This window comes from Eumetopias jubatus, unplaced genomic scaffold, assembly GCF_037043125.1.
Source record: "Eumetopias jubatus isolate StellerSeaLion01/CBP00866 unplaced genomic scaffold, mEumJub1_p1.0 scaffold_11, whole genome shotgun sequence".
Taxonomy (NCBI): domain Eukaryota; kingdom Metazoa; phylum Chordata; class Mammalia; order Carnivora; family Otariidae; genus Eumetopias; species Eumetopias jubatus.
In genome coordinates, this window is record NW_028274817.1 from 78,867,841 (window position 1) to 78,891,984 (window position 24,144).

The window sequence follows — 24,144 nt, forward strand, 5'->3', positions numbered from 1 at the left end:
TGGGCTGCAGCAACTTCTTCCTAGACACATCTCCAAAGGCAAGGGAAACAAAAGCAAAAGTGAACCATTGTGACTTCATCAGGATAAAATCTTTTGCACAACAAAGGAAACTAAACTAAAGGGCAACCGGTGAAGAGACGAAGACTGAGTGGTGTGGCTGCGTTGTCCACCTCGAGCAACAATTGCCTTCTCCACATAGAACTCGGGAGTAGGAGATTCAGAATCGAATCTCTTCTCCCTTCCCCCTTCTGTGAGATATTTTTGATCTTCAGCTACATTTTTCGACTTTGTGAGGAACCTTATCATCAAAGAAAATGGCCAGCGATGTTACCAACAAGACAGATCCTCGCTCCATGAACTCCCGTGTATTCATTGGGAATCTAAATAATCTTGTGGTCAAGAAATCTGATGTGGAGGCGATCTTCTCAAAATACGGCAAAATTGTTAGTTGCTCTGTCCATAAGGGCTTTGCCTTCGTTCAGTATGTTAATGAGAGAAATGCCCGGGCCACTGCGGCAGGAGAGGATGGCAGAATGATTGCTGGCCAGGTTTTAGATATTAATCTGGCCGCAGAGCCAAAAGTGAACTGAGGAAAAGCAGGTGTGAAACGATCTGCAGCGGAGATGTACAGCTCCTCTTTTGACTTGGACTATGACTTTCAAGATTATTATGACAGAATGTATCGTTACCCAGCACGTGTTCCTCCTCCTCCTCCTCCTATTGCTCGGGCTGTAGTTCCTTCAAAACGACAGCGTGTATCAGGAAACACCTCACGAAGGGGCAAAAGTGGCTTCAATTCTAAGGGTGGACAGCGGGGATCTTCTTCCAAGTCTGGAAAGTTGAAAGGTGATGATCTTCAGACCATTAAGAAGGAGTTGACCCAGATAAAACAAAAAGTGGATTCTCTACTGGAAAGAAATTGAAAAAGAACAGAGCAAACAAGGAGATGAAGAATGAGAAGTCAGAAGAGGAGCAGAGCAGCAGCTCCCTGAAGAAAAATGAGATTAATGTGAAGATGGAATCTGAGGGGGGTGCAGATGACTCTGCCGAGGAGGGGGACCTACTGGATGATGATGATAATGAAGATCGGGGGGGGGGCGCCTGGGTGGCTCAGTTGGTTAAGCGACTGCCCTCGGCTCAGGTCATGATCCTGGAGTCCTGGGATCGAGTCCCGCATTGGGCTCCCTGCTCAGCGGGGAATCCGCTTCTCCCTCGGACACTCCCCCCCCCTTGCTCTCTCTCTCCATCTCATTCTCTCAAATAAATAAATAAAATCTTAAAAAAAAAAAAAAAGATCGGGGGGGATGACCAGCTGGAGTTGATCAAGGATGATGAAAAAGAGGTTGAGGAAGGAGAGGATGACAGAGACAGCACCAATGGCTAGGGTGACTCTTAAGCACATAGTGGGGTTTAGAAATGTTGTCCCATTATTTCTTTACCTAGGCACTTGTCTAAGATCAAAATTTTCACCAGATCCTCTCCCCTAGTATCTTCTTCAGCACATGCTCACTGTTCTTCCCATTCTTGTCCTTCCCATGTTCGTTAATTCATATTGCCCTGCACCTAGTCCCATTTTCACTTCTTTTGACGTTCCTAGTAGTTATGTTAAGTCTTACCCTGTAATTTTTGCTTTTAATTTTGAGACCTCTTTATGACTTAACAATAAAAAGAATGTGAGGTTTAAAAAAAAAAACTAAAGGGCAACCTACAGACTGGGAGAAGGTATTCACAAGTAACATATCAAATAAAGGGCTAGTATCCAAAATCTATAAAGAACTTATCAAAGCCAACACCCAAAAAAACAAAAACAAAAAGAATCCAGTCAAGAAATGGGCAGAAGACATGAACAGATATTTATTCAAAGAAGATATACAGTGACTAACAGACACATGAAAAAATGCTCAACATCACTGGCCATCAGGTAAATACAAATCAAAACCAAATGAGATACCACCTCACACTGGTCAGAATGGCTAAAATGAACAACTCTGGAAACAGCAGATGTTGGCAAGGATGTGAAGAATGGGGTACACACTTATACTGTTGGTGGAAATGCAAACTGGTGCAGCCACTCCGGAAAACAGTATGGAGGTTCCTAAAAAAGTTAAAAATAAAACGTCCCTATGACCCAGCAAGTGCACTTCTAGATATTTGTCCAAAGTATGTAAACATAGTGAATCGAAGGGGCACATGCATCCCAATGTTTATAGCAACAATGTCCACAATAGCCAAACTATGGAAAAACCCCAGATGTCCACTGACTGATGAAAGGATAAAGAAGATGTGGCATATATGTATATACATGGAATATTACTCAGCCATCAAAAAAGAATGAAATCTTGCCATTTGCAATGCTTTGGCTGGAACTAGAAGGTATTATGCTAAGCGAAATCTGTCAGTCAGAGAATGACAAATACCATATGATTTCACTCATATGTAGAATTTAAGAAACAATCCAGAGGATGGTTTGTTTGAAAACCAGATGAACATACGGGAAGGGAAGGAAAAATAAAATAAAATAAAATAAAAACAGAGAGGAAAGCTGGCCATAAGAATCTTAACTATAGGGAATAAACTGAGGGTTGCTGGAGGGGAGGGGGTAATTGGTGATTGGCATTAAGGAGGACACTTGATGTAATGAGCACTGGGTGTTATATGCAACTGATGAATCACTAAATTCTACTCCTGAAACTAATAATACACATGTTTACTAAATTGAATTTAAATTAAAAAGATTTTAAAAAGGAAAGAAAATAATATATCCGCCCCTCTCTCTTATCCTTCTTCCTATGGTCCTCCAATAATGCATATATTTATTTTTTTGAAAATGCCCATTATTCTCATAGACTTTCTTCACTCTTTTTCATTCTCTTGTTTCTCTAACTGGCTAATTTCCATTGTCTTATGTTCTGTTCCATTGTTTTGTTGTTGTTGCTGTTGTTGTTTGCATGATCAAATTTGCTGTTGACACTCTATGAATTCGTCTGGTTTCTCATTGTATTCTTCAGGCCCAGGATTTCTTTTTGGTTCTTTTTAATTGTTTTTATTACTTCGTTAAGCTTTTCAGTTTGTTCATGCATTGCTTTACTGATTTTGTTTAATTGTCCATGTACTCTCTTGCATTTCCTTGTATTTTGTTAAGATGAGTATTTTGAATTCTTTGTTAGATGGTTCATAGATATTTGTTTTGGGGGATCAGTTCCTGGAGCTTTATCAGTTTTCTTTGATGATGTCATGTTTTCCTGATTATTCAAATTCCATGTATCCTTCATTGTTTTCTCTGCATTTGGAAAAGCATACACTTTCTTTAGTCTTACAGACTGGTTTCTGCATGTAAAGACATTCTTTTATCAATTCCAGGGCTGAGGGGGTTATCTCAAGAATTGCAGTCAAGTTGGGGTGGAACAAGTCCATGGTTGACCTGTGTGTTTCCGACATCTTGGCCATATGCAGTTACTGCCAGATCCCTAGGTGGAGGGGACTGCCACCAAAACCTTGTTCAGTAACGCCAGTTTTGGGACAAGTGTCAAATTCAGGGTCTGCACTTGGAATTACAAACAATAGTTGTTATCAGTTCCATGGACTGGTGTGTGTCCTACCAGTTCTGTGCAAGGGCTCCTGCTATGTCACTGGTGGTTCCCTCGGTGGTCAGGGTTGGCCCTGAACCTTGATTGGAAGGACTTGATGTGATTCTGGGTTACTTCAAATTCCACAGCCAGGACCAAGTTATATATACCCAGCTCCAGGGGCAAGTACAGGTTTATCTTCCACCTAATCTCTGGATAGGTAGGAGTGTTCACTGACCATAGATGGGAAGAATGTATGCATGCCTCAGGGGCCTTTCAGGAGCTGCCATCGGAGTGAGATTTGTTGACATGTTTCCAAGAACACTAACGGAGTATATCCTGGCTTCTCACTCATTCAGTGGGACTGCATGCAGACTATGGCTGAGAGGAGCTATAGCCAAGTCACAGAATTATTTCAGGATCTGCTAACCAACCAATGTTCCTTGGATTATCTTCATGGGCACTGATGAGCATGTCTCCTGGTGCCTCCTGGGCTGACATGGCTGCTAATTGACTTCATCTGAGAAGGACTATAGCAAAGTTACTGTGCTGTTTCAGGATCTCCAGTGGTGCAGACTAACATTTTTCCTTCTGGATCCCTATCCTGGCAAGACTGCTTATGGACTAAAAGTCCCAGTAGCTGGAGCCAGTTATAGGGCCATTTCAAGATTCTAGGGGTTCAAATGGACATGTCTCCTGGTAGATCCCAAGAATGGTAAGATTTATTCTGAATTGCCATGAGGGGATCTAAACTGATACAAGGCCATTTCAGGATCTCTGGAGTATACATGGATGTGTCTCCCAGGGGATCCCCAGGCTCACAACACCAGTTATCAATTGCAGCTGTGAGGGGCTTGAGCCCAGTGACAGAATCATTTCAAAATCTACAGTCAGACTGAATTTGGTGGGTTTGCCTCCAGGGGCTCCTGATCCATGACTGAGAAATATTGGAGCTAGGTCATGGGCCACATCTGGATATACACCTGCAACTGAGACCTGTAGACTTATTTCCTGAAGCATGGCTGGGCCTGACTCCTCCTGGGTCCCTTGGCAAATATTAGTGGTAGCAGGACAAAAATCAAATGGGGCTGTAGCCAAGTAAATGGGACAGAGCTGTTTCTTTATCTGTAGCCAGAAGAACAGTTGGAGAGTCAGCCACCTGGCTTTGTTCCTCCCTTTTCAAAATGACTCTCTTCAGTTTTGGACTCCACTGGAGTTTCAACATCTTCTACCTAGATTCCCAAACACCCACAAAAGCACTATTGTCCATATATTGTTGTCAAATTATTGTTGTTGAGATGGGTTACAAGTGAAAGAGCTCCTATTCTACAATCTTCCCGACATCCCTCTACACCAAAATCTGGTTATAATTTTTTTATTATGTTTCATTAGCCACAGTATAGTACATCATTAGTTTTTGATGTAATGTTCAACGATTCATCAGTTATGCATCACACCCAGTACTCATCACAACACATGCCCTCCTTAATACCCATCACCCTGCTACCCCCTCCCCCCACCCCCCTCTGGTCTGAAACCCTCAGTTTGTTTCCCAAGGTCCATAGTCTCTCATGGTTCTTCTCCCTCGCTGATTTCTTCCCCTTCAGATTTCCCTCCCTTCCCCTATGGTCCTCTGTGCTATTGCTTATGTCCAACATATGAGTGAAACCATATGATAATTGTCTTTCTCTGCTTGATTTGCTCCACTTAGTATAATCCCCTCCAGTTCCATCCATGTCGATGCAAATGGTGGGTATCCATCCTTTCTGATGACTGAATAATATTCCATTGTATATATAAACCACATCTTCTTTATCAATTCATCTGTTGAAGAACATCTTGGCTCATTCCACAGTTTGGTAACAGTATGGAGGTTCCTCGAAATCTGGTTATAATTATTCTTAATACTTTCATATTTTGTCTTTTTACCAGGGTAAATAGTGATTTACAAATCACCATTACATTATATTATTTGGTATTTGTTTATGCCTTTACCTTTAGCAGTGAGATTTATACTTTTATATGCTTTCATGTTGCTTTAGCAATGAGATTTATACTTTTATATGTTTTCATGTTTCTCTTTAGTGCCCTTTCATTGCAACTTGAAGAACTCCTTTTAGCAATTCTTGTACAATATGTCTAGTTCTTTTTTCTTTTTGTTCCTCTATCTGTACAATTTCAAATGTCCTGTCTTTGAGTCCACTGATTTTTTTTTTCTGCTTGAGAATGCTGTTTGTCTTAATCCATTCAAACATTTCTAACAAAATACCATAGACTGGATAAAGAAAATGTAGTATACACATACAATGGAATATTACTCAGCCATCAAAAAAATGAAATCTGCCATTTGCAATGGTGTGGGTGGAACTAGAGGGTATTATGCTAAGCAAAATAAGTCAGTCAGAGAAAGAAAAATACCATATGATTTCACTCATATGTGGAATTTAAGAAACAAAACAGATGAACATAGGGGAAGGGAAGGAAAAATAAAATAAGATGTATAATATTTAAACAATTAATTTCTCTGGTTTTGAAGTCCAGAAATCTAAGTTCAGGGTGTCTGTATGGTCAAGTAGTGAATTTAGTGAATTCTGGATGGCATACTTGTCATTGTATCCTCACATGGAAAAAGAACTGGGAACTCTGTGGGATATCTTTAATAAGAACTAATCCCACTCATAAGGCCTCCAATCTCATGACCTTATAACTTCTTGTATGTCCCATCTCATAATACCACATTATGCATTAGGATTTCAACATATGAATGGGTGATAAAAACATTAAAACTACAACACCATTGAAGCTATTTATTGAATTTTTCAGTTCAGTCATTGTACTCTTCCACTCCAGATTTTCTATTTTGTTCTTTTATGTGGTTTCTCTCTCTTTGTAAGACTTCTTATTTTGTTAATATATTGTTTTCCATATTCCTTTAGTTGTCTATCTTTGTTGTCTTGTATCTCACTGAACTCCTCTATGTTTATTTTTTAATTTTTGAGGCAGTTTGTAGATATCAAATTCTTTAAATTATTGGATCTTCATTTTGTTTTTTCATTGGTGTGATTCTTACCTTATTATTCATGATATCTAGAATTTTACACTGCTGTCCATGCATTTAAAGAAGCTGTCACCTCTTTCAGTCTTTACAGACAAGATTCATCTGGGAAAGCCCTTCCCTAGTCAGTCATCCCAGAGATTCTATGTGGTCTAGTTGTGGAACCCTGGGTAAGCTGGCTGGCAGGGTCCACAGACAGGCCAGCTGGAAAAATCCATACATGGATTACAAGGTGGGTCTGTGGGTTTGGCTGCTTCCTGATTTCACAGGCATGTGGAATTGACACCATTTTCTGTGGGTGGGTGGGCCTGGTGCTGCAGTCTGCAGTCAGGCCTGGTGCCAGGGTCTGTAGGAGATTGACCTGGTGTCAGAATCTATGGGTGGGCATGGTGCTAAGTCCCTTAGAGGGTCTCATAATTTTGTTTCATGCATTCTAGCCCAATTTTTAATTTGCAATGCATTTTGTAATAAATATATTCCACTTAATCTTTCAGTTCATTATTTCACTACTTACCTGTGTTCATTTTTATTTGCACAATCTTTAATTATTTATCATTTCCTTTTCTTGTCTTTTTAAAAATTTTATTATGTTATGTTAGTCACCATACAATACATCATTAGTTTTTGATGTGGTGATCCACGATCCATTGTTTCCGTATAACATCCAGTGCACTATGCAGTACATGCCCTCCTTAATACCCATCACCGGGCTAACCAATCCCCCCTCCCCACTCCCCTCTAAAACCCTGTTTGTTTCTCAGAGTCCAAAGTTTCTCATGGTTCATCTCTCCCTCCAATATCCCCCCTCCTTCATTTTTCCCTTCCTTCTCCTAATGTCCTCCATGCTATTCCTTATGTTCCACAAATAAGTGAAACCATATGATAATTAACTTTCCCTTCTTGACTTGTTTCACTTAGCATAATCTCCTCCAGTCCCAACCATGTTGATGTAAAAGATGGGTATTCATCCTTTCTGATGGCTGAGTAATATTCCACTGTATATATGGACCACATCTTCTTTATCCATTCATCTGTTGAAGGGCATCTTGGCTCTTTCCACAGTTTGGCTATTGCGGACATTGCTGCTATGAACATTGGGGTGCATATGGCCCTTCTTTTCACTACATCTGTGTCTTTGGAGTAAATACCCAGGAGTGCAATTGCTGGGTCATAGGGTAGCTCTATTTTTAAATTTTTGAGGAATCTCCACACTGTTTTCCAAAGTGGCTGTACCAAATTGCATTCCCACCAAAAATGTAAGAGGGTTCCCCTTTCTCCACAACCTCTCCAACATTTGTTGTTTCTTTCCCTGTCCATTTTTGCCATTCTAACTGGTCTAAGGTGGTATCTCAATGGGGTTTTGATTTGAATTTCCCTGACGGCTAATGATGATGAACATTTTTTCATGTGTCTGTTAGCCATTTGTATGTCTTCTTCAGAGAAGTATCTTTTCATATCTTCTGCCCACTTTTTGACTTGATTACTTGTTTTTTGGGTGTTGAGTTTGAGAAGTTCTTTATAAATCTTGCATACCAGCCCTTTATCTGTAGTGTCATTTGCAAATATCTTCTCCCATTCTGTGGGTTTCCTTTTTGTTTTGTTGACTGTTTCCTTTGCTGTGCAGAAGCTTTTGATCTTGATGAAGTCCCAAAAGTTTATCAGTTGCTTTCTTATACACTAACAATGCAAGTGTAGAAAGAGAAATTAGAGAAACGATTCCATTTACAATAGCACCAAAAACCATAAGATACCTTGGAATAAACCTAACCAAAGAGGTAAAGGATCTATACTCTAGGAACTACAGAACACTCATGAAAGAAATTGAAGAAAACAGAAAAAGACGGGAAAATACTCCATGTTCATGGATCGGAAGAATAAACATTGTTAAAATGTCTATGCTACCCAGAGCAATCTATACCTTCAACGCCATTCCGACCAAAATTCCAATGACAGTTTTCAAAGTGCTGGAACAAACAATCCTAAAATTTGTATGGAATCAGAAAAGACCCCGAATTGCCAAGGAAATGTTGAAAAAGAAAAACAAAGCTGGGGGCATCACATTGCCCGATTTCAAGCTATATTACAAAGCTGTGATCACCCAGACAGCATGGTACTGGCACAAAAACAGACATATAGACCAATGGAAGAGACTAGAGAGCCCAAATATGGACCCTCAACGCTATGGTCAAATAATCTTTGACAAAGCAGAAAAAACATGCAATAGAAAAAAGACAGTCTCTTCAATAAATGGTGCTGGGAAAATTGGACAGCCACATGTGGAAGAATGAAACTCGACCATTCTCTAACACCATACACAGAGATAAACTCAAAATGGATGAAAGACCTCAATGTGAGACAGGAATCCATCAAAATCCTGGAGGATAACATAGGCAGTAATCTCTTTGACATCAACCACAGCAACTTCTTTCAAGATATATCTCCAAAAGCTAGTGAAACAAAAGCAAAAATGAACTTATCGGACTTCAACAAGATAAAAGGCTTCTGCACGGCAAAGGGAAGAGTCAACAAAACAAAGAGGCAACCCAAAGAATGAGAGAAGATATTTGCAAATGACACTAAGATAAAGGGCTGGTATCCAAGATCTATAAAGTACTCAAACTCAATACCCAAAAAACAAATAATCAAGTCAAAAAATGGGCAGAAGTCATGAACAGACACTTCTCTGAAGAAGACATACAAATGGCTAACAGACACATGAATAAATGTTCATCATCATTAGCCATCAGGGAAATTCAAATCAAAACCACATTGAGATACCTCCTTACCCCAGTTAGAATGGTAAAAATGGACAGGGAAAGAAACAACAAATGTTGGAGAGTTTGTGGAGAAAGGGGAACCCTCTTACACCGTTGGTGGGAATGCAAGTTGGTACAGCCACTTTGGAAAACAGTGTGGAGGTTCCTCAAAAATTTAAAACTAGTGCTACCCTATGACCCAGCAATTGCACTCCTGGATATTCACCCCTAAGACACAGATGTAGTGAAAAGAAGGGCCATATACACCCCAATGTTCATAGCAGCCATGTCTGCAATAGCCAAACTGTGGAAAGAGCCCAGATGCCCTTCAACAGACGAATGGATAAAGAAAATATGGTCCATATATACAATGGAATATTACTCAGCCTTCAGAAAGGATGAATACCCAACTTTTACATCAACATGGATGGGACTGGAGGAAATTATGCTAAGTGAAATACGTCAAGCAGAGAAAGTCAATTATCATATGGTTTCATTATTTGTGGAACATAAGGAATAGCATGGAGGACATTAGGAGAAGGAAGGGGAAAATTAAGGGGTGGGAATTCGGAGGGAGAGATGCACCATGATAGCCTATGGACTCTGAGAAACAAACAGGGTTTTTTTGGCGGGGAGGGGGGATTGGTTAGCCCGGTGATGGGTATTAAGGAGGGCACGAACTGCATGGAGTACTGGGTGTTATACGAAAACAATGGGTAATGGATCACCACATCAAAAACTAATGATGTAGTGTATGGTGACTAACATAATATAATAAAATTAAAAACAAATAAATAAATAATAAATTAAAAATTAAAAAATTAAAAATAAATAATTACAATATGTCTTAATGTTGGCCTGCTTTTGTTAATTTTTTTAGGAGTTCTCTCTGTCTCTTCATTCTAGATGTATGTTTTCTTGCCCAGATTAGGGAAATCTTCAGTTCTTGTTTCTTCAAATAAGTTTTTGCCTCCTTTTCTTTTGGATTCTTATAATTCTAATGTTATTACATTTAATGGAGTCACTGATTTCCCTAAGTCTATTCTTTTATTGAATTCTTCTTTCTCTCTTTTGTTCATCTTCATTGTTTTGCATTACTTGGTCTTCTAGGTCATTAATTCCTTCCTCTCCTTCTTCCAGCCTGCTGTTCATTGCATCAAGCTTGTTTCTAATCTCATTTATTCTACTCTTCATTTCTGACTGATTCTTTTTTAACGCTATCTCTGTGCCTAGGGTTTGACACTTCAGGTACTGCTATGTGCTGCATGCATTCTGCTGTTTTCTCTGCTTTATCCTTCATGTTATTCATCTACAAAGGTTCTCCTCTCCTGCTGTTGGCAGTTTGGTCCCTGACCTGAATTTTAACTAAGTGTGCTCTGATCTGTTTTTGGGAAATGAGATCTGTCACCACCTCTACCAGAACTGAGGCCCTGCAGAACTCTCTGGTCTGGAGATGTGGTGGGGGTAGGGTTTTGTGTTGGTCTTCTGGGATAGGGGCCTTCTGCCCTGGGACTGGGGAAAGTGAGACTGAGAAGGGCACTTCCACCTGACCACAAGGGTGTGGGCTTTGTGTAAGCAAGTTAGGCAGCCACCATTTGCTTTGTTGCTTTGTTGCTTCCCACAGGTGGCTCTGTGTTTATGCTGAGAGGCAGGGGAGTAAAATTGGTGCCAGCCAGATCCTTTATTCCTGGAAAGCTGTCTCAGTGAAGGTTGCTTCTCAGGGATGCACTCCAAGAAGAGTAAATAATCTCCCCAATGTGTGATACAGTCACTCTTCAGATCATTGTTTCTTTGGTGTCTGTCCCTGTGTTCCCCTGCCTTCTCTCCAGAAGCAGGACAGTGCCTTCTGTGCTCTATCCCAACTAAACCCACTGACCTTTAAAACTCTAGGCTTTAAGCCCTCTATTTGCAAGAACTCATGAAATTCAGTCCTTCTTATTTTCCAAGCCAATGGCTTTGGGGAAATGTTCTCCTTATGCAATCGTTGTTTGTTTCTCTCTCACCCTTCTCTGTGACCACAGCTCCCTCCCCTCAGCAGCACACACCATCCATTTCTCCCCTTAATCCCATCTCCACACTTCCTGCCTTCTTCAATGTGGCCTCTTCTTTCTCTTTAATTCTGTAGTTTTTTTTTTTCTTTCAGTCTTCAGGTCTATTTCTGGGGTATTTACGATGATTTGATAGTTATCTAGTTGTGTTAGTTGGACGAGGTGAGCCTAGTGTCCTCCTACCCTGTGGTCATCTTCCTCTCCATTATTTAGATTTGTTTTAAATAATGATTATAAAGCAGGACAAAATTGAATTCACCATGTTACAATTCTTGTCACCAGGTTTCTTCCATGCAATGTCTAGAGTATATACAGCTTTCTTTGCATAATTATTCAGAGCATTAGCAGAGTAACTCTTTTCAAGATAATGTATCAGAAATGAAACTCTTAGAACTAGATCATCTTGAGTTTTGTTTTGTTTTATTTTGTCATACCTCCTGACAATCTGTCATAACAATAGCTCTTAACTGTGGATACTTGAAAGTTGATCTTCTTTTTAGTCCTCTGAAATTACCTGCAAATATTTGTGTATGTTTCCTCACATAAGAATATGTACATTTTATAGATTGATTTTTTGCAACTCTCATCAGATTCATTTGGGATTCATGGTCCATAAATGATTAACATCAACTGCACAAAATAGTTATGTTTCTGATCACTGAAACTACTGAGATTAAGCAACCATGAATGGTAAACAAACAAACAAACAAACAAAAAACCAGAACTGAGTTTAATTCTAGGCCCAACTCTGCCATGCATAACTACATCACTTCCAGTCATATCTAAGGTTGTTTTCAGCATAATTCTGATTAGTAACCTGGTGTTGTGTTTTTTCTTTCTGTACTCACTGATATAACAAAAATTTCTGGCAAAAGGGAAATCTCTTACTGATTACAAGACTGTAAGCTAAGAAGACAAGGATATTATATAGTCTAGTATGTTGAAGTTGTCCTTTGGGAAGGAGCAAGAATGCGGAAAATGAAAGAACCATTTTTATAATGATATAATGAATTACACATAGACCAAATTGGTTAAGGCTTTCCTGCTCTTACTGTGAGAACTTGCAAACCACTGCATTGTTCCAGTGTGCTGTACAGGGTTAATGGATAGATATATGCCTTTTGGATTTTAGTGAGAGAGTGGGAAGATGGGAAGGAAATAAGGATGAAAATATCCCTAGATTGATAAGCCTGGGACAAAGCCATGTATTTTCCAAATCTGGCAAACAGACTTTATTGGGTCACTTAATCTGTGGCCTTCTTTGAGGTGTATTTTGACAGGAGGAAATAAAAAAGACAGAGGGGAGTTTAAACAGCTTAGAAATGAGAGATTTTTAAAGTTACATACATCTCCTTACTCTTCTCTCTCTCCTAGAGAAACAGCCCTAATAGTAGAGTGTCAAAACCTGATTACATCATACCTGTCCCTTCTTTTCTATGGTTGCAGTTGTTCTGAGCACCATAACATTCTGGCTACCAACTTAGTAGATCTAGCACCTGCCTAACAGGTTGGTTGAGGATTGGCTTTCATATGAGCTTTTGTTTGCATCTTCCCACCTCTGGGGTCTTCAACACATTTGCCTCTGTTCCTACTAAGGCTGAAGGCAAATGAAAACCATATGGAAACCACCTGAAAGAAATAATGTTACAGTTAAAACTTTATGAATTTTGGCCATCTAATGAAGAACTGTATAACCCAGAACCAGATTGGAATAAATTTAACTGCCATAATGTATATGGTAGAAGTTTCCTAAGCAAGTGCATGCTATAAACCATTCTTTGAGAGTATTTAATGAACAATGGAGAGTACACATTTTTCAAGCTTTTAGAAGCACCCATCTAGAAACACAATTGACACACTGGGTATAAATTCTTATATGTCCAGTCCCAATGTCTTTATAAGCCAAGTCTTTGTTATTCAGTTTGGTTATTGTATTTCCTTGAAAAAGATTATGCTTCCATCACTTTAAATATCAGATCTGTCATGAGTTCAAACTTCTTTTACTTCCTCTGTTAAAATTGGGAAATTTCAACTGTTTCAAGAAATCAGAAAGTCTATTTTAGTTTGTTAGTAAGAGAAACCATTGTTAAAGCTGCTTTAGCACTTTCCCTGGAACCCATACAACAATTATAAGCATACTCCTGGGCAACGCCATCCTTTTCATACAAACTGAGAGCATAACTCTGATGAAGTATTGAAAAAGATAAAGTAATGGCTGAAATCTCTTTCAAAAAGTTCAGTGCTTCTATTCATCATAATTAGCCTTAGTCTTTAGTGGCCAGGTGTTCAGGCCTTGAAAAGAGACTTAGAAATGATGCCATAAAGCATACTCAGCAGGGGCTTATCATCTAGCAGGGAGCATGTTGCTAGGCCGGCCAATAACTACAATTTAGCCCTTGACTCATCTTCCTAATTTGGATAATAATGATGATTCAAAAGAAAATATCTTAGGTCCCAGGAATACGTTGATGTTTCCAATTAAGCTAAATGAAGAAAAAAAAAGTTCGTGAATACATAGAGTGGCATTGGCACTTCTGGTCTAGTAACAGCCCTGTGCATAACATACAGTAAATCCTTTGTTCTGACAAATCAAAACCATTCCTTAGTTTGTTCAATATTTTCCTGGGACTGTTTATTTCTCTCTTGTTGCTGAATTTCCTTAGTTGGGCATACTTCTTGTCTTTTCCTTTAGTAATACACCTAAACAAAAAAGCTTAACACTCCAGCTCAGTGTTTTGGTGAGAGAGATCCAAATCTGCTTAAACTTGTTTAACTTTATAGTTCATTAGGAAATATGGTGGATAGCAGGCTGTGATGACAGTTAAAATAACTATCCTTCTTTTTAGCCCTTAAGCATACAAAAGAGAGGACAAGGTAAGAATTTGTTTGAAAAAGAATGTGAGAAACAGGGTACTAAAAAACTAAAATATTCAATTAATGCACAGAAAGCCTTTGTGTTTGTTTGTCATACTAAGATGCAAACCACTTAAAAGGAGACTAAGATACAAAAATTTAAAAACAATATCAAAATAATACAGCAAATAATTATAGATACTGTGATGATTTCTTGGAGTGGCATTGAGCATTCCCTTAGAATTTATCAGAGAAAAAGCTATCTATTTGGAAGAAAAAACAACTCTCAGAAATGTTGAAAGAAATTGTTCTAGGTATTATCATTTTGATATAATATTATTTCCTGAACTCCAACTCTGTGTTAGGATCAGTGTGGGGTATCTTACACCTACTATCTCACATTTCAAAAGCAACTTGTGGACTCTAATTATTTATTTTTTTTAATGAAAGAGGAAACTATAGGTTATAGAGGTCAAGTAATATTGCTAAAGTCTCATTGCCAAAGTAGAAAAATATTGAAAATTTCAGTCGATTTTTGAAGTATAGTTGACAAACCATGTTATATTAGTTTCAGGTGTATAATACAGTGATTCAACAATTCTATACATTATGCTATGCTCACCCTGATAAATGATACTACACCCTGATAAATATAGTAATCATCTGCCACCATACAATGGTATCACAATATTACCTCAATGTTTATAACAATATTATCTATATTAGCCAATGTTTATAGCAATATTATCTATATTACCCAATGTTCATAGCAATATTATCTGTAATAGCCAAATTATGGAAACAGCTCAAATATACATCGAATGGATAAAGAAGATGTGGCATATATACCATGGAATATTACCCAACCATAAAAAAGAATGACATCTAGCCATTGGAACAATGTGGATGGAGCTAAGTGAAATAAGTCAATCAAAAAAAAAAAAAAGAAAAGAAAAGAAAAGAAAAAGTAAGTCAATCAGAGAAAGACAAAAACCATATGATTTCAGTCATATGTGGAATTTAAGAAACAAAACAAAAAAACAAAGGGAGGAAATATGGAGAGGCAAACAAAGAAACAGACTCTTAAACTATAGAGAACAAACTGATGGTTCCCAGGGGGGAGGTCGTTCGGGGGGATGGGTTAAGTAGCTGATGGGGATTAAAGACTGCACTTGCGATGAACACAAGGTGTTGTGTGGAAGAATTGAATCACTATATTGCACCACCTGAAACTATATAAAAAGTATTTTAACTTACTGGAATTTAAAAACTTCTTAAAAAATAAAAACAATGTTATTAACTATATTCACCATGCTGTACTTTTCAGTAGATCGTTTATTCCTACAATCAGGATAGTTTTCCTAGAAAATGCAAATATTTACATGCAGATTTCACATCTGTAAGAATTGGTATTTACAACTTCCACTGTGACATTAGAAGGTTCTAAAAATTTCTATTTTAGGCGTGCCTGGGAGGCTCAGTTTGTTAAGCATCTGCGCTCAGCTCAGGTCATAATCCCAGAGTCCTGGTATCCAGGCCCACATCACAATCTCTGCTCAGCGGAGAGCCTGCTTCTCCCTCTGCATCACCCTCTCTCTCTCTCTGCCTCTCATGAATATATGAATAAAAAAATCTTTAAAAAAATAATAAAACTAAAAATTTCTATTATTTTGTTTGTTTTTTGTTTTTTTTTTTATTTTATTATGTTATGTTAGTCACCATACCATACATCATTAGTTTTTGATATGGTGATCCACGATCCATTGTTTTCATATAACACCCAGTGCTCCATGCAGTACGTGCCCTCCTTAATACTCATCACCAGGCTAAATAATCCCCCTTCCCTTCTCCCCTCTAAAACCCTGTTTGTTTCTCAGAGCACATAGTCTATCATGGTTCATATCTCCCTCCGATCCCCCCCCTTCATTTTTCCCTTCCTTCTCCTAAAGTCCTCTATGCTATTCCTTAAGTTCCCCAAATAAGTGAAAACTTATGATAATTGACTTTCTCTGCTTGACTTATGTCACTCAGCATAATCTCCTCCAGTCCCATCCATGTTGATGTAAAAGTTGGGTATTCATCCTTTCTGATGGCTGAGTAATATTCCATTGTATATATGGACCATATTTTCTTTATCCATTCATCTGTTGAAGGGCATCTCGGTTCTTTCCACAGTTTGGTTATTGCGGATATTGCTGCTATGAAGATTGGGGTGCATATGGCCCTTCTTATCATTACATCCATGTCTTTGGGATAAATACCCAGGAGTGCAATTGGTGGGTTATAGGGTAGCTCTATTTTTAAATTTTTGAGGCACCTCCACACTGTTTTCCGAAGTGGCTGTAACAACTTGCATTCCCACCAACAGTGTAAGAGGGTTCCCCTTTCTCCACAACCTATCCAACATTTGTTGTTTCTTTCCCTGTCCATTTTTGCCATTCTGAATGGTGTAAGGTGGTATCTCAATGTGGTTTTGATTTGAATTTCCCTGATGGCTAATGATGATGAAGATTTATTCATGTGTCTGTTAGCCATTTGTATGTCTTCTTCAGAGAAGTGTCTTTTCATATTTTCTGTCCACGTTTTGACTTGATTATTTGTTTTTTGGGTGTTGAGTTTGAGAAGTTCCTTATAGATCTCGGATACCAGCCCTTTATCTGTAGTTTCACTTGCAAATATCTTCACCCATTCTCTGGGTTGCCTCTTTGTTTTGTTGACTGTTTCCTTTGCAGTGCAGAAGTTTTTATCTTAAATGAAGTCTGAAAAGTTCATTTTTGCTTTTCTTTCACTAGCTTTTGGAGAGGTATCTTGAAAGAAGTTGCTGTGGCCGATGTCAAAGAGGTTACTGCCTCTGTTCTCCTCTAGGCTTTTGATGGATTCCCGTCTCACATTGAGGTCTTTCATCCACTTTTGAGTTTGTCTTTGTGAATGGTACTAAAGAATGGTCGAGTTTCATTCTTCTGCATGTGGCTGTCCAATTTTCCCAGCACCATTTATTGAAGAGACTGTCTTTTTTCCATGGCATGTTTTTTCTTGCTTTGTCAAAGATTATTTGACCATAGAGTTGAGGGTCCATATCTGGGCTCTCTGTTCTGTTCGATTGGTCTATATGTCTGTTTTTGTGCCAGTACCATGCTGTTTTGGTGGTCACAGCTTTGTAATATAGCTTGAAACCGGGCAACGTGATGCCCCAGCTTTGTTATTCTTTTTCAACATTTCCTTGGCGATTCGGGGTCTCTTCTGATTCCATACAAATTTTAGGATTGTTTGTTCCAACACTTTGAAAAATGTCATTGGAATTTTGATCAGGATGACATTGAAGGTATAGGTTGCTCTGGGTAGCATAGACATTTTAACAATGTTTATTCTTCCGATCCATGAGCATGGAATATTTTTCCAGCTTTTTGTGTCTTCTTCAATTTTTTCATGAGTGTTCTGTAGTTCCTAGGGTATAGATCCTTTACCTCTTTGGTTAGGTTTATTCTGAGGTATCTTATGGTATTTGGTGCTATTGTAATGGAATCATTTCTCTAATTTCCCTTTCTACAGTTGCGTTGTTAGTGTATAAGAAAGCAACTGATTTCTGTGCATTGATTTTGTATCCTGCCACATTACTGCATTTCTGTATGAGTTCTAGTAATTTGGCGGTGGAGTCTTTTGGATTTTCCACATAACGTATCATGTCGTCTGCGAAAAGAGAGAGTTTGACTTCTTCTTTGCCACTTTGAATACATTTTATTTCTTTTTGTTGTCTGATTGCTGTTGCTAGGACTTCTAGTACTATGCTGAACAATAGTGGCGAGAGTGGGCAATCTTGACATGTTCCTGATCTTCAGGGAAAGGCTCTCAGCTTTTCCTCATTGAGGATGATATTCACTGTGGGTTTTTCATAGATGGATTTTATGAACTTGAGGAATGTTCCCTCTATCCCTATACTCTGAAGATTTTTAATCAGGAAAGGATGTTGTATGATGTCAAATGCTTTTTCTGCATCAATTGAGAGGACCATATGTTTCTTCTCCCTCCTTTTATTAATGTGTTCTATCACATTGATTGATTTGTGAATGTTGAACCACCCTTGCATCACGGGGATAAATCCCACTTGGTCGTGGTGGATGATCCTTTTAATGTATTGTTGGATCCTATTAGCTAGGATTTTGTGGAGGATTTTGGAATCCATATTCATCAGGGATATCGGTCTGAAATTATCCTTTTTGATGGGGTCTTTGCCTGGTTTGGGGATTAAGGTAATGCTGCCCTCATAGAATGAGTTTGGAAGTTTTCCTTCTGTTTCTATTTTTTGAAACAGCTTCAGTAGAATAGGTATTATGTCTTCTTTGACTGTTTGGTTGAATTCCCCAGGGAATGCATAAGGCCCTGGACTCTTGTTTTTTGGGAAGTTTGTGATCACTGCTTCAATCTTGTTAGTGGTTATAGGCCTATTCAGGTTGTCAATTTCATCCTGTTTCAGTCTTGGCAGCTTATAGGTTTCCAGGAAGGCCTCCATTTCATTCAGATTGCTCAGTTTCTTGGCATAGAGTTGTTGATAATAATTTCTAATGATTGTTTCTATTTCCTTGGTGTTAGTCGTGATCTCTCCCCTTTCATTCATCATTTTATTAATTTGGGTCCTTTCTCTTTTCTTTTGGATAAGTCTGGCTGGTGGTTTATAGATCTTATGAATTCTTTCAAATAACCAACTTCTAGTGCGTTGATCTGATCTACTGTGTTTCTGGTTTCTAATTCACGGACCTCTGGTCCAATCTTAATTATTTCTCTTCCAATGCGTGGCTGAGTCATCCTTAGTTGCTTTTTCTATAGTTCTTTAAGGTGTAGAGTTAGTTGGTGAATTCGGGATCCTTTTTTTTTTTTTTTTTTGAGTGAGGCTTGGATGGCTATGTATTTCTCCCTTTACAGTATCCCATAGGTTTTGGACCGATGTGTTTTCGTTCTCATTGATTTCCATGAATTGTTTAAGTTCTTTGATTTCCTGGCTGACCAAAACATTCTTGAGCAGAGTGGTCTTTAGCTTCCAAGTGTTTGAATTTCTGCCAAACTTTTTCCTGGGATTCAGTTCCAGTTTTAAAGCATTGTGGTCTGAGAATATGCAGGAAATAATCTCAATCGTTTGGTATCGGTTGAGACCTCATTTGTGACCCACGATGTGGTCTCTTCTGGAGAAAGTGCCATGTGCACTCAAGAAGAATGAGTATTCTGTTGTTTTAGGGTGGAATGCTCTGTATATATCTATGAGGTCCACCTGGTCCAGTGTATCATTCAAAGCTCTTGTTTCCTTGTTGATTTTCTGCTTAGATGATCTGTCCATTGCTGAGAGTGGAGTATTGAGGTCTCCTACAATTAACGTATTGTTATCAATATGACTCTTGATTTTGGAAAACACTTGGCTTATGTAGATGGCTGCTCCCCTGTTGGGGGCATAGATATTTACAATTGTTAGATCTTATTGTTTGAAAGACCTTTTAAGAATGATAGAGTGTCCTTCTGTGTCTCTAACTACAGACTTTAGTTTACAATCTAATTTGTCTGATATAAGAATTGCTACCCCAGCTTTCTTTTGAGGTCCGCTGGCATGGAAAATGGATCTCCATCCCTTCACTTTCAGTCTGGATGTATCTTTAGGTTCAAAATGAGTCTCTTGTAGGCAGCATATGGATGGGTCCTGCCTTTTTATCCAATCTGCAACCCTGTGCCATTTTATGGGAGCATTTGGGCCATTCACGTTGAAAGTGATTATTGAAAGACATGAATTAATTGTCATCATGTTGCCTGTGAAGACATTGTTTTTATAGATTGTCCCTGTAAATTTCTGTTGTATATCACTCTTGGAGTCTTTCTCCTTTTATAGAACCCCCCTTCATATTTCTTGCAGGACCAGCCATTGGTCACATATTCCTTCAGTTTCTGCTGGTCATGGAAGCTCTGCATCTCTCCATCCATTCTAAATGAAAGCCTTGCAGATAAAGTATTCTTGGTTGCATGTTCTTCTGATTTAGTACCCTGAATATGTCTTGCCAGGCCTTTCTGGCTTGCCAGGTCTCTGTGGATAGGTCTCAACTATTCTGATGTTCCTCCCTCTATACCAAAGGAATCTCTTCCCCCTAACTGCCCTTAAGATGATTTCCTTAGTTCTAAGATTTGCAAGTTTTACTATTACATGCCGGGGTTTTGGCCTGTTTTCCTTGATCTTGGGAGGAGTCCCCTCTGTCTCTAGGATGCGAATGTTTTTTTCATTCCCCAGATTTGGGAAGTTCTCAGCTATGATTTGCTCAAATACATCTTCTAGTCCTCTCTCCCTCTCTACTCCCTCAGGGATTCCAATTATTCTGACAATGGAATGCTTCCTGGTGTCACTTATTTCTCTGATTCTATTTTCACGGATTCTGATTTGTTTTTCCCTGGCCTTCTGTTTTCCCTTTTTATCTATTATATTGTCTCCCAGGTCACTTATTCATTCTTCTGCCTTAGTTACCCTAGCTGTTAGATTATCTAGATTGGATTGGATCTCATTGATAGCATTTTTAAGTTCTGCCAATTCAGCTTTCATTTCTGCCCTTAGAGACTCTATGTTGCCATTAATTGATTTCTCCATTCTAGCTATTGTCTTCATAATTGCTAGCCTAATTCCATCTCTGACATCTTGGTTATATCTGCATCCGTTTGTAAATCGGCAGCATAAGTCATGATCTCTGAGTCTTTTCTATTTTGGGGTTTCCTCTCCTAGTCATTCTGTTGATGGGTGTTTGAGGCAATGTATAGAGTCCACATTTTTGACCAGAACCCAAGCAAGATGCACCTATTTTCTTGGGAACTTTGGGTTGCAGGCCTCTTGTTTTCCCAGCCTGTCTTCTGCAGGAGGGGCCTCACAGGCTGTTACTCAGGCAACCCTGTTGGGCGGAGTTGTCCTGCCCCCATGTGGCAGGGGATGGGGTCAACAGGAATCAGTTTTGGGGGCTTTTGTTCTTTGGCAGCTTTCCCTGGTGGCTTTCTGGGTCTCTTCTGCAAGTCAGAGCAGAAGAGACCATTTCCAACCCTCTGCCTCAGAGCAGAGAGATCGCAGTCTGTTCTTCAGTGAGCTCTCCAGGCCACACTCTCTCTGTTTCTGTCTGTGCTGCTATAAACTGCAGCGTCCTGGTTTGTGCGCCCCTCTGCAGCACTCCCAGTCCTGCCTCCAAGTCAGGTCACGTCTCTGCCCTTTGTGCTTCTAAAACCGCCAGCCGCTCCCAGTTCACACTCGTGACCCCGCCGCTCCAGGTTTCCACCCTGGGGGCCTATCCTACAGTCCTTTCCCCACTACTGGTCTTCGAGTCTGTGCCCCGTCCCCAGCTGGCGAGGCTGTCACTCATCGGTGGTGTAGGATCCCCACGGACAGGCTCCCTCCTGCTGCCATTTATCCTCCGATATCTGCCTGTGGAATCATGGCTCCCCACTTCGTACCTCAAAACCAACCGCCTGCGATATTCTTTTTTGTAGATATCCAGATCTTCTTACCTCTCAGGCTGGTTTCGTGGGTGCTCAGAGTGGTCTGGTATATATCCAGCTCAATTCCGGAAAGCAGTTGAAATAGGGTCCCCTACACCTCTGCCATCTTTCCTTCCTCCAAAAAGTTCTATTTTAAAGATCTTCAGCTAATTTTGTAGTGACCCTCTCTTGTCTCAAAAGTAGTGATGTCCAAACTTTTAAGCCGTGAACACTACTTAAAAAAATGAGAATCCATTGATCATATATTTATTGAGAGCCTACAGTAACATTGAGGAATCGATGATGGAGATATTGGGCACAGCCTTTGCCTTCATACATTGGTATAGTAATGGGCAAAATAGCCAATGGACAGACAAACAAATGTATAAATGTGCTATGAATAAACAAAAATTAGGGTAAAGGGATGAAACTGCCAGGAGTTGCTATTTCATATAGAATGGTTGAGAAAAGCTTTTTGGGGGAAGTGCAATCTGAGTTGAGGCCTGAATGAATCGGGGGAATGTACCAGAACAAAATCTAAACTATGCTCATTTCACACAGAATAAACAGGAAGTGCAACTGTCCTTAAGAATGCATTTATTGTGTTCAAGGAACAATAAGCAGGGCAGGGTTCCTGCAGCTGAATGAGTAAAGCAGGAAGTGATAAAAAGCATATGTCTACAATATATGTTCATTTATGTATAAATTACATACAATATAACTATATTTTTGTCTATTAAAAATATTCATAGAAATATAAATTGTATAAACATGAAATAAAATAATACAAACAAAAGTTTTAATATTTTCTTCCCACAATCCAGCAGATAACCGTGTGCCTCCTCCACTGAGGTACACCCACCCTACATTGGAGAACTTTGCTCTAACCATTGGAAACAGGAGATATAACTTAAAACAATGCACTTGCATCTTTACCAGCATATAAATACAGGCATCCTTCATTTTACTGCACTGTACTTTATTGAATTTTGCAGTTACTGAGTTTTTCACATATTGAAGTTTTGTATCAACCCTGCATCAAGCAAGTTTATCGACACCATTTTCCAACAACATTTGTTCATTTTGTTTCACTGTGTCACATTTCAGTAATTCTCACAATATTTTATACTTCTTCATTATTATTATATTTGGTATGGTGATCTATGATCAGTGATCTTTGATGGTATTACTGTAATTGCTTTGGGGGCACCAGAAACCACACCCATATAAGATGGTAAACTGAATCAATAAATGTTCTATGTCCTGACTGCTCTACCAACTGACCATTTCCACATCTCCCTCACTCTCATCAGGCCTCCCTATGCCCTGAGACACATCAATATTAAAGTTAGGCCAATTAATAATGACCTCTAAGCATTCATGTGAAAGAAAGATTTGTACATCCCTCACTTTAAGTCAAAAGCTAGAGAGCCAAGATAGGTCAAAACCTAAGCCTCTTATATCAGTTAGCCAAAATGTGAAGGCAAAGTGAAAGTCCTGGAAGGACATTAAAGTACTACTCCAAGAGGAGCAAGATGGTGGAGGAGTAGGAGACCTAAATTTCATCTGCTCCCAGGAATTCGCTAGATAGGGATGAAACTGTTCTGAACACCTATGAACTCAACAAGAGATCGAAGAAAAGAATAGTAGCAACAATCTGAACAGAAAAGCAACCACTTTCTGGAAGGTAGGATGTGTGGAGAAGTGAATCCAAGGCAATATTTGGGAAGATAGACGGCGGGGGAGGGGACCTCTGTCAGCTGCTACTGGCAAGTGATAGAGAGCGGAACACAAAATTGGAACTTGTAAGAAGTCTGTTCTGCTGAGGGACGTCACTCCAGTGGCTAAGCGGGAGTGGAACCCTCGCTAGGACAGTGTGGTCTTGGGACCCTCAGGGTCACAGGAAGTCAGGGGGTGCCTGAGTGCAGCTGAGCTCCCAGGTATTGTACCAGGGAAACTGGCTGCAGAGAGGAGCCAAGGAGTGGGCTCCCAGCTCCGGGTTGCCATAAACTGTGATCTGCAGGACTGTCAGGCCATTGATCTTCCAGCAGGGACCCAACAAGCGACAGATCCGGGGAGACTCCTCTTCCTCCCCTAGGAGGAATGGCATGAAAGTGCACCACAGGAATCTGCTGGGTTTGGAGACTCCAAACGGGGTTGTCTGCCAGAGATAGAAATGCTCGGACACAGGCCGGGTGAGGACAGAGTGTGCCCAGAGACCAGGGAGATAGGAGTGATTGACTGCTTTTCTCTGGGGCTCACTGAGGAGTGGGGCCCTGAGGTCTTGGCTCCTCCAGGGAGGAGATTGGGAGGCTGCAATTTTCACTCTCATCATGCAAAGCTGCATGGAAAAGCTTGCAGGGAACAAAAGCTGCCGAGAACAAACC

At 39.6% G+C, this 24,144-nt stretch overlaps 1 pseudogene; it reads left to right on the forward strand.

Moving 5' to 3' along the window:
* Window positions 1–204: 204 nt before the first annotated feature.
* LOC114200787 (heterogeneous nuclear ribonucleoproteins C1/C2-like) lies at window positions 205–1,384 on the forward strand (annotated as a pseudogene).
* Window positions 1,385–24,144: the final 22,760 nt, after the last annotated feature.